The sequence below is a fragment of the Leptodactylus fuscus genome, chromosome 1 (genome assembly GCF_031893055.1).
Source record: "Leptodactylus fuscus isolate aLepFus1 chromosome 1, aLepFus1.hap2, whole genome shotgun sequence".
Taxonomy (NCBI): domain Eukaryota; kingdom Metazoa; phylum Chordata; class Amphibia; order Anura; family Leptodactylidae; genus Leptodactylus; species Leptodactylus fuscus.
In genome coordinates this window covers 244,091,583-244,110,591 of record NC_134265.1, presented here as the reverse complement: position 1 = coordinate 244,110,591, position 19,009 = coordinate 244,091,583, and positions in this window count along the sequence as shown.

Sequence of the window (19,009 nt, the reverse complement as noted above, 5' to 3'; positions counted from 1 at the left end):
AGGATTAGATACGTGCGTCTGAACACAGTACCACACTTTAGAGGATTAGATACATGCCTCTGCACACAGTATCACATGCCAGATAATTAGATACGCGTCTCAGCAAACAGTACCACACGGGGGAGGATTAGATATGTGCATCTGCACACAGTACCTCACGCCAGAGGATTAGATATACCTGTCTGCACACAGTACCACACGCCAGAGGATTAGATACGCACGTCTGCACATAGTACCACCTGCCGTAAGATTAGATATGCACGTCTGCACACAGTTTCACTTACCAGAGGATTAGATACGTGCCTCTTCACACAATGCCACACGGGGGAGGATTAGATACACACATCTGCACACAGTACCACACGCCGGAGGATTAGATATGTGCATCTGCACACAGTACCACACCAACAAGGATTAGATACTTGCGTCTAAACACAGTACTACACGGGGAAGGATTAGATACAGCTTTACTCCAGGTATCCATAACAATTGATCACAGGTTTTTCACTGATATCCAAAATGAGATACACATAATCACATGACGCTTATGGACATACACACAAACCACATACAAAATACACCAGTGCAAAACTGGACAATTCTTATGGGGCCACTACACAAACATAACATGTAATATACCCGTGCGGGTATACCGGGTCCTCCCTCTAATATATATATATATATATATATATATATATATATATTATAAAAATGAATGCGCGACCAAACGACTGGACCGATCTTTACCAAATTTGGCACACAGATACTTCAGGTGTCAAACTTTCAGGTGATACAACTTTCCCAACACCCTGACCCCCTATTCACTCATATTCCAACTGCAATACACACGGTCGCTCCACATGTACAATCCAACACTGATATCCAAACTGAGATACACGCATCAGAGGATTAGATACACAGATCAGCACACAGTATCAGATGTCAGAGGATTAGATACGTGCGTCTGCACACAGTTCCACAAGCCGAAGAATTAGATACGTGCATTTGCACACAGTTCCACATGCCAGAGGATTAGATAAACGCGTCTGCACACAGTTCAACACACCAGAGGATTAGATACGCACGTCTGCACACAGTACCAAACACTGGAGGATTAGATACACAGGTCAGCATACAGTATCACACGCCAGAGGAATAGATACACGCGTCTCCAAAAAGTTCCACATGCCAAAGTATTAGATATGTGCATCCGCACACAGTTCCACATGCCAAGCATTAGATACGAGCGTCTGCGCACAGTACCACAAGCTGGAGGATTAGATACGCACGGCTTAACACAATACCACATGCCAGAGGATTCAATATGCACGTCTGCACACAGATCCACATGCCGCAGGATTAAATACACACCACTGCACACAATACCACACACCGAAGGATTGGATACACGCCAATGCACACAGTTACACATGCTGCAGGATTAGATATGCACATCTACACACAGTTCCACATGCTACGGGATTAGATACACACGTCTGCACAAATTACCACACAGGGGAGGATTAGATGCACAGGTCAGCACACAGTATCACACACCAGATGATTAGATACATGTGTCTGCATGCAGTTCAACATGCCACAGGATTAGATATACGCATTTGCACACAGTTCAACATGCCAGAGGATTAGATACGTGCGTCTGCACAAAGTACCACATGCTGGAGGATTACATATACAGGTCAGCACACAATATCACACACCAGAGTCTTAATTAGATACATGGCTCTTAACAGAGTACCACATAATAGAGTTTTACTCCAGGTCACATACACTCAGCTTTACTCCAGGTCTTCATAACCACCGATCGCAGGTTTTTCACTGATATCGGAAATGAGATACACATGATCACATGATGCTTATGGACACACACAAACAATATACAAAATACACCAGTGCAAAACTGGACAATTCTTATGGGTCCACTACACAAACAAGTAGTTAAATATACTCGTACGAAGCCAGGTCCTCCTGCTAGTGTATATATATATATATATATATATATATATATATATATAAAAAAATAAAAATGAATTCTTGTCTGTCTGTCTGTCTGTTCTCTATACGCGACCAAACGACTGGACCGATTTTCACCAAATTTGCCACACAGATACTTCAGGTGTCCGGGAAGATTTAAGATGAGGCCCCAACTCATTCGGACATACCGTTCTGGAGATACAGCTTTCCCAACACCCTAACCCCCCAATAAGCCAATACAAACCTGCAAGTCTTTCACTCATATTACAACTGCAATACACACGGTCACTCCACATCTACAATCCAACACTGATATCCAAGCTGAGATACATACATCAGTGGATTAGATACACAGGTAAGCACCCCGTATCACATGCCAGAGGATTAGATATGCATGTCTATACATAGTTCCACACGCCAGAGGATTAAATATGTGCACCTGCACACAGTTCCACATGCTAGAGGATTAGATACGCGCATCTGCACACAATTCCACACGCCAGAGGGTTAGATACGCGCATCTGCACACAGTTCCACATGCCAGAGGATTAGGAACGTGTGTCTGCACAAAGTACCACACGCTGGAGGATTAGATATACAGGTCAGCACACAGTATCACACGCCAGAGGATTAGATACACACGTCTTAACACAATACCACATGCCAGAGGATTAGATAAGCAAGTCTGCCCACAGTTGCACACACCGCACATGCCACAGGATTAGATACGCGTGTCTGCACAAAGTACTACACGCTGGAGGATTAGATACACAGGTCAGCACACAGTATCACACACCAGAGGATTAGATACGCACCACTGCACACAATACCACACACTGGAGGATTAGATACACAGGTTAGCACACAGTATCACACGCCAGAGTATTAGATATACAGGTCAGCATACCGTATCACATGCCAGAGGATTAGATGTGCGCATCTGCACAAAGTACCACGTGGCTAAAGATTAGATATGCGCGTCTGCACACAGTTCCACATGCCAGAGGATTAGATACACGTGTCTGTTCAAAGTACCACACGCTGGAGGATTAGATACATAGGTCAGCACACAGAACCACACGCCAAAAGATTAGATATGCGCGTCTGAACACAGTTCCACATGCCAGAGGATTAGATACATGCTTCTGCAGAAAGTACCACATGCTGGAGGATTAGATACACAGATCAGTACACATTATCACACACCAGAGGATTAGATACACATGTCCGCACAAAGTACCACACTACGGAGGATTAGATACGCGTGTCTGCACAAAGTACCACACGCCGGCCGGAGCCTTAGATACGCACATCTGCACACAGTACCATAACCTGGAGGATTAGATATGCAGATCTTCACACAATAGCACACACCAGCGGATTAGATACATGCCACTTCACACGATACCACACGCTGGAGGATTAGATACGCACCACTGCGCACAATACCACATGCTGGAGGATTAGATACGTACATCTGCACACACTTCCACATGCTGCAAAATTAGATACGTGCCACTGCACACATTACCACACGCCAGGATTAGATACATGCGTCTGCACACAGTTTTACACGCCAGAGTATCAGATACGCACGTATTTACACAATACCCCACAATGGAGGATTAGATACGCGCCACTGCAAACAATACCACACAGCAGAGGATTAGATACGCACTACTGCACACTATACCACATGGGGAGGGTTGACGAAGCCTGTTGTATACAGGTTGAAACGCGCGTCGGGTCCTTGTATTTTTTTGGGTATTTATGGTGGCAATACTTTGTTTATTCTTTGTGGGCGTGTTACTTACCTGGGGTCAGTACATACATGATAGTGGAGGAGTCTTTACACTTTTGCCTTATTATTAAGCTGTTTAAACCTCATGGTTTGTTTGCCTTTTATATAATCATGTTCATGGAGCCATCCATTTCATATTCTTATGTTAACATATTAGTACATGTAGTCTTGTCTACCCCTCTATAATCCCTGCATTATTTACATGTGTCATGTTGTTATACTATTTTAGTAGTATTTAATAAAAGTTATATTTTATATTTTTGTACAATTGTGTGGCTGACTTGTTCTGTTGCTATGGTTATATACCCACACATAGGTTTCTACATATGCCTCAGCTGTTGTTTATTATATATATAAAAAGATCACATCATATATAAAAATATAAATATGAGGAGGTGGAACATCCACTTGCTTTCACTAGTATCATGGGCGTTTATTCATACATCGCAGTGTCCACAAGTGACTACTGCGCAAAATCAGGAAAAACATGCCTTCCCAGGCTGAATATATCAATCATAGTATATCCCTGCACGCACAGAGTAAACTAAAGTCATGTGCGGCATACCAAATGCTGGCATCCACCCAGGCTACCCAGTGCGCATGTGTAAACCTGCATGTTAATAAACAAGCAGCAGACACAGCGCATCCACATAGTCAGGTGTTACTATATCCACAAAAAAAAAAAAAATGTATGCTGTACTGCTTCTGCATTTTTTTCTAATATATATATATATATATATATATATATATATACAGTCCTATGAAAAAGTTTGGGCACCCCTATTAATCTTAATCACTTTTAGTTCTAAATATTTTGGTGTTTGCAGCAGCCATTTCAGTTTGATATAACTAATAACTGATGGACACAGTAATATTTCAGGATTGAAATGAGGTTTATTGTACTAACAGAAAATGAGCAATATGCATTAAACCAAAATTTGACCAGTGCAAAAGTATGGGCACCTCAACAGAAAAGTGACATTAATATTTAGTAGATCCTCCTTTTGCAAAGATAACAGCCTCTAGTCGCTTCCTGTAGCTTTTCATCAGTTCCTGGATCCTGGATGAAGGTATTTTGGACCATTCCTCTTTACAAAACAATTCAAGTTCAGTTAAGTTTGATGGTCGCCGAGCATGGACAGCCCGCTTCAAATCATCCCACAAATGTTCAATGATATTTAGGTCTGGGGACTGGGATGGCCATTCCAGAACATTGTAATTGTTCCTCTACATGAATGCCTGAGTCGATTTGGAGCGCTGTTTTGGATCATTGTCTTGCTGAAATATCCATCCCCGGCGTAACTTCAACTTCATCACTGATTCTTGAACATTATTCTCAAGAATCTGCTGATACTGAGTGGAATCCATGCGACCCTCAACTTTAACAAGATTCCCAGTGCTGGCATTGGCCACACAGCCCCAAAGCATGATGGAACCTCCACCAAATTTTACAGTGGGTAGCAAGTGTTTTTCTTGGAATGCTGGTTTTTTTTTTTGGACGCTATGCATAACGCCTTTTTGTATGACCAAACAACTCAATCTTTGTTTCATCAGTCCACAGGACCTTCTTCCAAAATGAAGCTGGCTTGTCCAAATGTGCTTCTGCATACCTCAGGCGACTCTGTTTGTGGCGTGCTTGCAGAAACGGCTTCTTTCTCATCACTCTCCCATTCAGCTTCTCCTTGTGCAAAGTGTGCTGTATTGTTGACCGATGCACAGAGACACCATCTGCAGCAAGATGATGCTGCAGCTCTTTGGAGGTGGTCTGTGGATTGTCCTTGACTGTTCTCACCATTCTTCTTCTCTGCCTTTCTGCTATTTTTCTTGGCCTGCCACTTCTGGGCTTAACAAGAACTGTCTCTGTGGCCTTCCATTTCCTTACTATGTTCCTCACAGTGGAAACTGACAGGTTAAATCTCTGAGACAACTTTTTGTATCCTTCCCCTGAACAACTATCTTGAACAATCTTTGTTTTCAGATCATTTGAGAGCGGGCTGTCCATGCTCAGTGACCATCAAACTTAACTGAACTTGTATTGTTTTGTAAAGAGGAATGGTCCAAAATACCTTCATCCAGGATCCAGGAACTGATTAAAAGCTACAGGAAGCGACTAGAGGCAAAAGGAGGATCTACTAAATATTAATGGCACTTTTCTGTTGAGGTGCCCATACTTTTGCACCGGTCACATTTTGGTTTAATGCATATTGCACATTATTTGTTAGTACAATAAACCTCATTTCAATCCTGATACATTACTGTGTCCATTAGTTATTAGATAAATCAAACTGAAAGGGCTGTTGCAAACACCAAAATATTTAGAACTAAAAATGATTAAGATTAATAGGGGTGCCCAAACTTTTTCATAGGACTGTGTATATATATATATATATATTTATTTCTGTCTGTTAGTTCTCTATGCGCGACCAAACGACCGAACCTCACCAAATTTGGTAAAAAGATACTTCAGGTATCCAGGTAGGTTTAAGATGAGACTCCAACTCGCTGGGACGTACCGTTGCTGAGATACAGCATTCCCAACACAATGCCCCCCCCCCCCCCACTTAGCCAATACAAATCTGCAAGTTTTTCACTCATATTCCAACAGCAATACTCAGGGTTACTCCACATGAACAATCCAACACTGATATCCAAACTGAGATACACATAGCAGAGGATTAGATACACAGATCAGCACACAGTATCACACGCCAGAGGATTAGATACACGCGTCTGCATACAGTCCCACACACCAGAGGATTAAATGCACGCTTCTGCACACAGTTTCACACACTGAAGGATTAGATATGCGCGTCTGCAAACAGTTCCACATGGGAAGGATTAGATACACGCATCTGCAAAGTATCACACGCCAGGGGATTGGATACATGAGTATGCACACAGTACCACATGCTGTAGTATTAGGGCCCCTTAACACGGAGTATAAGCTCACTGATTCTGAACGTGTAACACGTTCCGAATCAGCGGCGTTAAAACAGATACCATTGCTTTCTATGGAAGCCGTCATACGTGTGCTCCCCATAGAAATGAATGGGCTGCTTTTTTTTACTATTGCTTTCAATGTGATATGCGTGTATCACATTGAAAGCAATAGGGAAAAAAGTAGCCCATACATTTCTATGGGGAGCACATGTATGCTGGCTCCCATAGAAAGCAATGGGATCTGTTTTATCACCGCTGATTCGGAACGTGTTACACATTCAGAATCAGCATGTCAGGATACGGAGTAGCCGCGGTCTCCTTGCTGCGCGGCGCCTCCCCGGGAGACATATTAAGAGTTCTATTGGTTGTGCTTAGGTGATTAAGGGTTAATCTTTTCCTTGCTCTCAGTTCTCCATGCCATTAGTCATCACAGGTGTTGTGGGTGGTTTTCTCTGCTGCTATTTAAACCCCACCCAGGCATGGATCCTTGCCAGCCATTCACTTTGTGTTGTCCTGGTCTCCTGCTCTGTCAGTTTTCCTGTCTGAGAGTCTTTCAGTCTGTGTTTTGGTTATTGTATACTTGGCTTGTATTTTGACTATTCCTTGTCTTCTGATTCGGTACTTTACTCTTATCTCCTGGCTTGACCTCTGGCTCATCTGACCTCGCTTTCTCTACTGTGTTTTTGCTGGGACTTGTGGTCCTCCCTTGTTCCATGCTGTTTTGTCTTTTGTTTTGCATTGCATGTTACACTGTGCTTTCTGCTTAGGTGTGACCCTCGTGACTCCAGTCCCTAGCACTTTCAGGGCCTCCTCTTCCCTGACCCTAGCCGCCTGGACAGTAGCGTAGGAGTCGTGGCAGGCGCACTTCAATTAGGAAGTGCATTGGTCTGCCTCATCTCAGATCTACAGCATAGTTATAGCCGCAGGGCCTACGACCCCATTTGTCATTAGTTGCACAGTGTTGCTTTCCCAGCTGTGTCACTTTGCACTGCCTGACCCTGACACCGGTCCTTATACAGCGAGTGTATACGCCGTGTGAAGGGGCCCTTCAATACGCGCATCTGCACAAAGTATCACACGCTGGAGGATTAGATACGCATGTCTTCACATAATACTACGGCCAAAGGATTAGATACGCGCATCTACACACAATACCACACGGGGGAGGATTAGATACATGCATCTGCACACAGTACCACATGCCAGAGGATTGGATACGCACATCGGCACACAGTTCCACACAACAGAGGATTAGAAATGCACGTCTGCACACAGTACCACATGCCTTAGTATTAAATACACGCATCTGCACACAGTTTCAGATGGCAGAGGATTAGATACGTGAGTCTGCACACAGTACCACACGTCGGGGGATTGGATACATGCGTCTGCACACAGTACCACATGCCACAGGATTGGATACACGCATCTGCACACAGTTCCACACACCAGAGGATTAGATATGCGCATCTGCTCACAGTTGTACATGCCATAGGATTAGATACACGTGCCTGCACACAGTACCACATGCCGTAGAATTAGATACGCACCTCTTCACACAATACCACACAGGGAAGGATTAGATACGTGGTTCTGTACACAGTACCAATTTTTGGAGGATTAGATTTGTGCATCTGCACACAGTACCACACACCAGATAATTAGATATGCGTATCAGCACACAGTACCACACGGGGGAGGATTAGATACGAGTGTCTGCACACAGTACCACACGCCAGAGGATTAAATACATGCGTCTGCACACAGTTCTACATGCCAGAGGATTAGATCTACGCGTCTGCACACAGTACCACATGCTGTAAGATTAGATATGCGCGTCTACACACAGTTCCACATGCTGTAGGATTAGATATGCGCTTCTTCACATAATACACAGGGCAGGATTAGATACGTGCGTCTGCACACAGTACCACACGACCAAGATTTAGATATGCGCGTCTGCACACAGTTCCACATGCTGAAGGATTAGATATGTGTGTCTGCACAAAGTACGGGGGAGGATTACATACGCACCTTTTCACACAATACCACACAGGGGAGAATTAGATACACACATCTGCACACAGTTCAACACGCCGGAGGATTAGATATGCATATCTTCAAATAGTACCATCGCCAGAGGATTAGATACGCGAGTCCACACACAGTAACACACGGAGAGGATTAGATATGTGCATTTGCACACAGTACCACACACCAGAGGATTGGATACGCACATCTGCTCACAGTTACACACCAGAGGATTAGAAATACATGTCTGCACACAGTAATACATGTCATAGTATTAGATACGCGCCTCTGAACACAGTTTCACATGCCAGAGGATTAGATATGTGCGTCTGCAGACAGTTTTACATGCCAGAGGATAACATTTACACATAGTACCATCGCTAGAGGATTAGATACGTGAGTCTACACAGTACCACACAGGGGAGGATTAGAAACACTTGTCTGCACACAGTACCACATGCCATAGTATTAGATACGCGCATCTGCACACAGTTTCACACGCCGGAGGATTAGATACGCGTGTCTGCACACAGTACCACACACCGAGGGATTGGATACATGCATCTGCACACATTTCCACACGCCAGAGGGTTAGGTACGCGCGTCTGCACACATTACCAGCTGCCGGGAGATTGGGTACATGCGTCTTTACACAATACCACACACCGGAGGATTAGATACATGCCACTGCACAGAATACAACACGGGGGAGGATTAGATACGCGCCACTGCACACAATACCACATAGGTGAGGATTAGATACCTGCATCCGCACACAGTACCAAACGGGGCAGGATTAGATACATGCCTCTACACACAGTACCACATGCCATAAGATTAGATACGCTCGTCTGCACACAGTTTCACTTGCCGGAGGATTAGATAAGCGCCTCTTCACACAATACCACACGGGGGAGGATTAGATATGTGCATTGGCACACAGTACCACACCAAGTATTAGATACTTGCTTCTACACACAGAACTACACGGGGAAGTATTAGATACATGCATCTGCACACAGTGCATCATGCCAGAGGATTAGATATGCGCGTCTTCACACTATATCACACACCAAGGATTAGATACACGCCACTACACACAATACCACATGGGGAGGATTAGATACGTGCCTCTGCACACAGTACCACACACTGGAGGATTAGATACGCATATCTTCACACAGTACCACATCGCCAGAGGATTAGATACGCACGTCTTCAGACAGTACCGCACACCAAAAGATTACATACGTGTGATTACACACAGTACTACATGGGAGAGGATTAGATACACACCTCTTCACAGGGAGGATTACATACGTGCCTCTGCACACAGTACCACAAGCCATAGGATTAGATACATGCCTCAGCACACAGTACCATACGCTGGAGGATTAGATAGATGGCTCTTCACAGAGTACCACACATTAGAGTTTTACTCCAGGTTTCCATAGCAACCCAGCCATTTTTTTTCACTGCTTTATGTCAGCTTTAAAGGGGCATGGCGCTGTGGATGACACTGTTACACAAGGTCACATACACACAGCTTTACTTCAGGTCTCCATAACAACCGATCACAGGTTTTTCACTGATATCCGAAATGAGATACAAATGATCGCATGATGCTTATGGACACACACGCAAACGATATACAAAATACACCAGTGCAAAACTGGACAATTCTTATGGGGCCACTACACAAACAAAAAATGAAATATACCTGTGCAAAGCCGTCCTCCTGCTAGTCTATATTATAAAAATGAATTATTGTCTGTCTGTCTGTCTATCTGTTAGTTCTCTATGCATAACCAAACTATTGGACCGATCTTCACCAAATTTGGTACAGAGATACTTCAGGTATCCGGGAAGGTGTAAGACAAGACTCCAACTCGCTTGGACGTACCGTTGCTGAGATACAGCATTTCCAACACAATGCCCCCCCCCCCCTTGGCCAATACAAACCTGCAAGTCTTTCACTCATATTCCAACTGCAATACACACGGTCACTCCACATGCACAATCCAACACTGATATCCAAACTGAGATACACGCATCAGAGGATTAGATACACAGATCAGCACACAATATCACATGCTGGAGGATTAGATACACACGTCTGCACACGGTCCCACACACCAGAGGATTAAATATGCACTTTTGCACACAGTTCCACCCACTGAAGGATTAGATACGTGCGTCTGCACACAGTTCCACATGCCGAAGGATTACATACAAGTGTCTGCACACAGTACAACACGCCTGAAGGATTGGATACATGCATCTGCACACAGTACCACATGCCAGAGGATTGGATACGCGCATCTGCACACAGTTCCACACACCAGAGGATTAGATACATACGTCTGCACACAGTATAACATGCTGTAGGATTAGATACGCGTGTCTGCACACAGTTCCACATGCCAGAGGATTAGATACGCACATCTGCACACAGTTGTACATGCTATAGGATTAGATACACGCGTCTGCACACAGTACCATCTGCCGTAGGATTAGATACGCGCGTCTACACACAGTTCCAAAAGCCATAGGATTAGATATGTGCCTCTTCACACAATACCACACAGGGGAGGATTAGATACGTGTGTCTGCACACAGTACCACACTTTAGAGGATTACAGTCATGGCCAAAAGTTTTGAGAATGACACAAATTGTCATGAACTGAATTCACTAGGTCTTGAACCCATGACTTCCTGGCTATGTTGTTGCACTATTTGAAATCCTGTTTTGTTCTGGGTTTTACCTTGTCTGGTCTCTTCTGTTGGAGTAATTGGTTTATTAAGATCACCTGTTCTCTGGCCAATCACAGTTTAGCCCGTCCTATATAAACTCACAGCTCACTCCATCCTGTGCCTGATTATTCTGGCTGTCTGCTCTGTGTTGCCCTGAACCTCACCACTACCTTGCTGCTCCTGTGTATCGAACTTTGCTAACGCCTGACTACGATTGATCTTCTCCTCCTGTGTACTGAACTTTGTTAACGCCTGACTACGATTGATCTGCTCCTCCTGTGTACCGAACCTTGCTAACGCCTTACTACGATTGATCTGCTCCTCCTGTGTAGTGATCTCGGCAAACGTCTGACCACGGTTTCTTCTACTTCTGAGGTACCTTATCCTTCATTTATTAATATTTAAGTACTGTACCATTTTCCCCACCATTTGGACTCCAAATCTGATAACTAGCATCGTTACACAAATATTATATTTTCACATGATCTGTTGCCCTCTGGTTTTTATGTGTTTGTCAGATGTTTTTATCACATACAGAAATATAATTGCAATCATATTATGAGTAACAAAAGCTTATATTGACAGTAAGAATGAGTTAATGCAGCAAGTCAATATTTACAGTGTTGACCCTTCTTCTTCAGGACCTCTGCAATTCTCCCTGGCATGCTCTCAATCAACTTCTGGACCAAATCCTGACTGACAGCAGTCTATTCTTGCACAATCAATGCTTGCATTTTGTCAGAATTTGTAGGTTTTTGTTTGTCCACCCGTCTCTTGATGATTGACCACAAGTTCTCAATGGGATTAAGATCTGGGGAGTTTCCAGGCCATGGACCCAAAATCTCTATGTTTTGTTCCCTGAGCCATTTAGTTATCACCTTTGCTTTATGGCAAGGTTCTCCATCATGCTGGAAAAGGCATTGTTGATCGCCAAACTGCTCTTGGACGGTTGGAAAAGTTGATCTTGGAGGACATTCTGGTGCCATTCTTTATTCATGGCTGTGTTTTTAGGCAAGACTGTGAGAGAGCCGATTCCCTTGGCTGAGAAGCAACCCCACACATGAATGGTTTCAGGATGCTTTACAGTTGGCATGAGACAAGACTGGTGCTAGCGCTCACCTCGTCTTCTCTGAATAAGCTGGTTTCCAGATGTCCCAAACAATCGAAAAGGGGATTCATCAGAGAAAATGACTTTACCCCAGTCCTCAGCAGTCCACTCCCTGTACCTTTTGCAGAATATCAGTCTGTCCCTGATGTTTTTTCTGGAGAGAAGTGGCTTCTTTGCTGCCCTCCTTGAGACCAGGCCTTGCTCCAAGAGTCTCCGCCTCACAGTGCATAAAGATGCACTCACACCTGCCTGCTGCTATTCCTGAGCAAGCTCTGCAGTGCTGGTAGCCCGATCCCGCAGCTGAAACACATTTAAGAGATGGTCCTGGCGCTTGCTGGTCTTTCTTGGGCGCCCTGGAGCCTTTTTGCCAACAATAGAACCTCTCTCCTTGAAGTTCTTGATGATGCGATAGATTGTTGACTGAGGTGCAATCTTTCTAGCTGTGATACTCTTCCCTGTTAGGCCATTTTTGTGCAGTGCAATGATGACTGCACGTGTTTCTTTAGAGATAACCATGGTTAACAGAAGAGAAACAATGATGCCAAGCACCAGCCTCCTTTTAAAGTGTCCAGTGGTGTCATTCTTACTTAATCACGACAGATTGATCTCCAGCCCTGTCCTCATCAACACCCATACCTGTGTTAATGGAGCAATCACTGAAATGATGTTAGCTGGTCCTTTTAAGGCAGGGCTGCAATGATGTTGAAATGTGTTTTGGGGGAGAAAGTTCATTTTCTAGGCAAATATTGACTTTGCAAGTAATTGCTGTTAAGCTGATCACTCTTTATAACATTCTGGAGTATATGCAAATTGCCATTAGAAAAACTGAAGCAGTAGACTTTGTAAAAATTAATATTTGTATCATTCTCAAAACTTTTGGCCATGACTGTAGATACATGCCTCTGCACACAGTACCACACGCCAGAGAATTAGCTACGCGTCTCAGCACACAGTACCACACGGGGGAGGATTACATACGCGCATCTGCACACAGTACCACATGCCGTAGGATTAGATACACGCATCTACACACAGTTCCACACGCCGCAGGAATAGATACGTGCCTCTTCCCACAATACCACAGAGGGGAGGATTAGATACATGCATCTGCACACAGTACCACACGACCAAGGATTAGATATGCACGTCTGCACACAGTTCCACACGCTGAAGGATTAGATAAATGTGTCTGCACAAAGTACCACATGGGGGAGGATTAGATACGCACCTCTTCACACAACACCACACAGGGGAGGATTAGATACGCACATCTGCACACAGTTCAACACACCAGAGGATTAGATATGCATGTCTTCACATAGTACCACTGCCAGAGGATTAGACACGTGCATCAACACACAGTACCACACGGGGGAGGATTAGATACGCGCATCTGCACACAGTACCACAAGCCAGAGGATTAGAAACGCATGTCTGCACACAGTACCACATTCCGTAGTACGCGCATAGTATATGCGCGTCTGCACACAGTTTCACACGCCGGAGAATTAGATACGCGCCTCTTCACACAATACAAAACGGGGAAGATTAGATACGCACATCTGCACACAGTATCACACGCCAGAGGATAAGATATGTGCATCTGTACACAGTACCACACCAACAAGGATTAGATACTTGCATCTACACACAGTACTACACGGGAAAGGATTAGATATGCGCATCTGAACACAGCACAACACGCCAGAGGATTAGATACACGCCACTGCACACAATACCACACGGGGGAGGATTAGATACGTGCCTCTGCACACAGTACCACATGCCGGAGGATTAGATACGTGCGTTTACACACAGTACTACATGGGAGAGGATTAGATATGCACATCTGCACACAGTTCCACATGCCGGAGGATTAGATATGTGCCTCTTCACACAATACCACACGGGGAGGATTAGATACGTGCCTCAACACACAGTACCATACGCTGGAGGATTAGATAGACGGCTCTGTACAGAGTACCACACATTAGAGTTTTTCTCCAGGTTTCCATAGCAACCCAGCCATTTTTCTTCACTGCTGTATGTCATCTTTAAAGAAGCAGGACACTGTGGATAACACTGTTACACAAGGTCACACAGTTTTACTCCAGGTATCCATAACAACTGATCACAGGTTTTTCACTGATATCCAAAATGAGATCCACATAATCAAAAATTTTCACTGAATGTAGAGGCAAAATTTGATGTGAGCAGCATCAAACTTTATGCATTTTCCGGTTCACTTTCTGTAAGATGCTTGTTCTGGTCATTTTAATTTATGGAAGTGTTCTCTTTACAGTAATTTAATGTACAAAACTCTATAGTTCTTCATTATAGAAGCTCAGCTACAGCCTTGTTGATATGTTTGTGCCCTAAACTATATGGCTCTGTAGCAGTGGCGTAACTAGGAATGGCGGGGCCCCGTGGCAAACTTTTGACATGCCTTCCCCCCCAACCGACACCGAAGACCTCGACCGACCCCCCCCCCCTCCTCTGCACTCTATTATGTTCCTTAGTAAGCCCTGCACACTGTATTATGTCCCTTAGTGGCCCCTGCACACAGTATTATTCCCCATAGTGGCCCCTGCACACAGTATTATCCCCCATAGTGGCCCTTGAACACAGTATTATCCCCCATAGTGGCCCCTGCACACAGTATTATCCCCCATAGTGGCCCCTGCACACAGTATTATCCCCCATAGTGGCCCCTGCACACAGTATTATCCCCCATAGTGGCCCCTGCACACAGTATTATAGCCCATAGTGGACACCCATAAACAATTATTATACTCTGGGGTCTTTTCAGACCCCAGAGTATAATAATCGGAGACCCGGGGGAATAAAAACATAAAAAATTACTGTTTCTTACCTGTCACCGGCTCCTACGCTGTCTTCTCTTCTGCCGTCCTTGTTCTATGACGTCGGATGTCACATGACCCGGGAAGCAGGCCGGGTTCATGTGACGTCAGAGACGTCAGACAAGAAGGAAGGAGGCCTGGCAGGATCGTGGAGAGGTAAGTAACTGTGTTTGTTACGTTCCCTTACCACTCCCGGTCCGCCGATCATTATACTCGGGGGTCTGCAAAGAACCCCAAGTATAATGATAGCAGCGGTAGTGGCTGTCACCGGGCCCCTAATGTCCCGGGCCCTATGGCAGCTGCCTCCGCTGCTATGGCGGTAGTTACGCCCCTGCTCTGTAGGTGACTGAGATACCCTCTGCTTCAGCCATGTGGATCCTGATACTTCGCCCTCCTCAAAAATTACAGATAACAGCACAGGCCATTTTATGGACTCCCTGGGTTATGCATGCAACAGCAGTGTAACTAATTGCTTAGAGAATTCAGCACCTTCTTTCTACTGTACCCAACCTAATGGTACACTAGAGCCTGGAGACTTATATATAAGCCAGTCTCTCAATCCTGTTTACTGAAAGTTGAATGCTGTTTGAGGGTACTGTCCCTTTAAATGTGACTTAAACATAATACAATTGAAGTTCATCATATAGGGAATATTTTCAACACTGTAAAATTGTTAGGACTATAAGAACTGATGTACACAGTTGGGTCACCTCCTACTTTCAACATCGGTAGCTCATGAAGGAAGTGATGAGTAATGGGCTGGCTTGGTGGATACATATGTTGTGTGGTAGTTTGTCTGACCTCAAATCACTCATTGTTGTCATGGGTAAAATATGAAAGAAATTTTCTGAGAGAAGTCCTCAGTAGTTGATACCTTTTTTAATGGCTAACTCAAAACGTTTTTTGATGACATATCGAGCTTTCGGGACTACTATAAAGGTCCCTTCATCAGGATGGTATAACACAATGTCTGAAGGTAGGCATATATATACAGAGAAATGGAGTGTTAGATGCAAAATAGATGGAAAACAGAACATAAACAGTTTTAAAAAAACACATATATATCAGTTCGCAGGAAAGTTCTCTGGGTTTATGGCTTCTTTGATCAGTGATGTGGTGTCTAGTGGTTATAAAAGGCCATAAAACCCTGGGCCCTGTTTAAACCTTGTTGGAGAGTGCAAAGGGTCGTCATAAGTTTAAATTCCCATATGAGGCGATCTTTTCTGTCTCTGAAATTCCCCCTTAGTACCAGGATCTTCATATCCTGGGTCATATTATGATTTTGATTACAGAAGTGTTTTGGCACCGGGAGGTCCATTCTTTGCTCTCTAATCGTATGTCTGTGTGAGTTCATCCTCATCCTAAGTGACTGTCCTGTCTCACCTACATACAGGCCCTCAGGACACTTAGTACACAATATCAAATACACTACATTAGGTGTGCTGCAGGTGAAGTTACCTGGGATCTTGTAGTGTCGATCAGAGTTCGGGATCTTTATTTTGTCCGTAGTCAGTATGTGCGTGCAGGTTTTGCACCTCTTCTGTCCACATGGAAATGTTCCTTTGTTAGTTGGAGGTGACAGTGAGCTGCTAATAATCATATTCCTGAGGTTTGGTGGCTGTCTGTAACACAGGAGAGGGGGTTCTGGAAATATGGATTTTAGATGGTTGTCTTTTTTGCAGTAGTGGATGTAATTACGATTAGACATACGATTAGAGAGCAAAGAATGGACCTCCCGGTGCCAAAACACTTCTGTAATCAAAATCATAATATGACCCAGGATATGAAGATCCTGGTACTAAGGGGGAATTTCAGAGACAGAAAAGATCGCCTCATATGGGAATTTAAACTTATGACGACCCTTTGCACTCTCCAACAAGGTTTAAACAGGGCCCAGGGTTTTATGGCCTTTTATAACCACTAGACACCACATCACTGATCAAAGAAGCCATAAACCCAGAGAACTTTCCTGCGAACTGATATATATGTGTTTTTTTAAAACTGTTTATGTTCTGTTTTCCATCTATTTTGCATCTAACACTCCATTTCTCTGTATATATATGCCTACCTTCAGACATTGTGTTATACCATCCTGATGAAGGGACCTTTATAGTAGTCCCGAAAGCTCGATATGTCATCAAAAAACTTTTTGAGTTAGCCATTAAAAAAGGTATCAACTAGAGATGAGCGAACAGTGTTCTATCGAACACATGTTTGATCGGATATCAGGCTGTTCGATGTGTTCGATTCGAATCGAACATCACGTGGCAAACTCCAAAAAAATTTGATTCCCCTCCCACCTTCCCTGGCGCTTTTTTTGCACCAATAACAGTGCAGGGGAGGTGGGACAGGAGCTACGACACCGGAGGCATCGAAAAAAATAGGAAAAAGTCATTGGCTGCCAAAATTAGGTGACCTCCATTTTAGACGAATAGTGGATTTCAAATCCGGGTCATATGAGAATGTGAACTTTGTGACTAAGAGACAGGGATAGCTGTACAGGCAGGGATAGCTAGGGATAACCTTTATTTAGGTAGGAATGTTATTAAAAATAACTTTTTGGGGCTCTATCGGGTGTGTAATTGTGATTTTTGTGACATAAACTTTTTCCAATAGGAATGCATTGGACAGCGCTGATTGGCCAGAGTACGGAACTCGACCAATCAGCGCTGGCTCTGCTGGAGGAGGCGGAGTCTAAGATCGCTCCACACCAGTCTCCATTCAGGTCCGACCTTAGACTCCGCCTCCTCCGGCAGAGCCAGCGCTGATTGGCCGAAGGCTGGCCAATGCATTCCTATGCGAATGCAGAGACTTAGCAGTGCTGAGCCAGTTCTGCTCAACTACACATCTGATGTAGCAGAGCCGAGTGTGCATCAGATGTGTAGTTCAGCAGAACTGGCTCAGCACTGCTAAGTCTCTGCATTCGCATAGGAATGCATTGGCCAGCCTTCGGCCAATCAGCGCTGGCTCTGCCGGAGGAGGCGGAGTCTAAGGTCGGACCTGAATGGAGACTGGTGTGGAGCGATCTTAGACTCCGCCTCCTCCAGCAGAGCCAGCGCTGATTGGTCGAATTCCGTACTCTGGCCAATCAGCGCTGGCCAATGCATTCTATTAGCCCGATGAAGTAGAGCTGAATGTGTGTGCTTAGCACACACATTCAGCTCTACTTCATCGGGCTAATAGAATGCATTGGCCAATCAGCGCTGTGCCATAGAGAACTGCCGGTAATGCACAGGACGTCGCGGCATAGATGGCATGATGTCACTGCATTGCGCCACCTGTGCCACTACTACAGGGAAAATCTTCAGCCGCTCCGCTCATCATGAGTAAAAGATTTATTGTTTTCTGGTAAGGGAAAGGTTTTACCTGCTAAGAGGGCAAACTTTTTTTTTTTTTTGGGGGGGGGGGAATATTTATAGTGGGGAAACTATCCTATTAATATTATAAATGTGAAAGTTTGTGGGTTTGAATCACGCAAAACCCGCTCGACCGATTTGGCTGAAAGTTTCCACAAACATA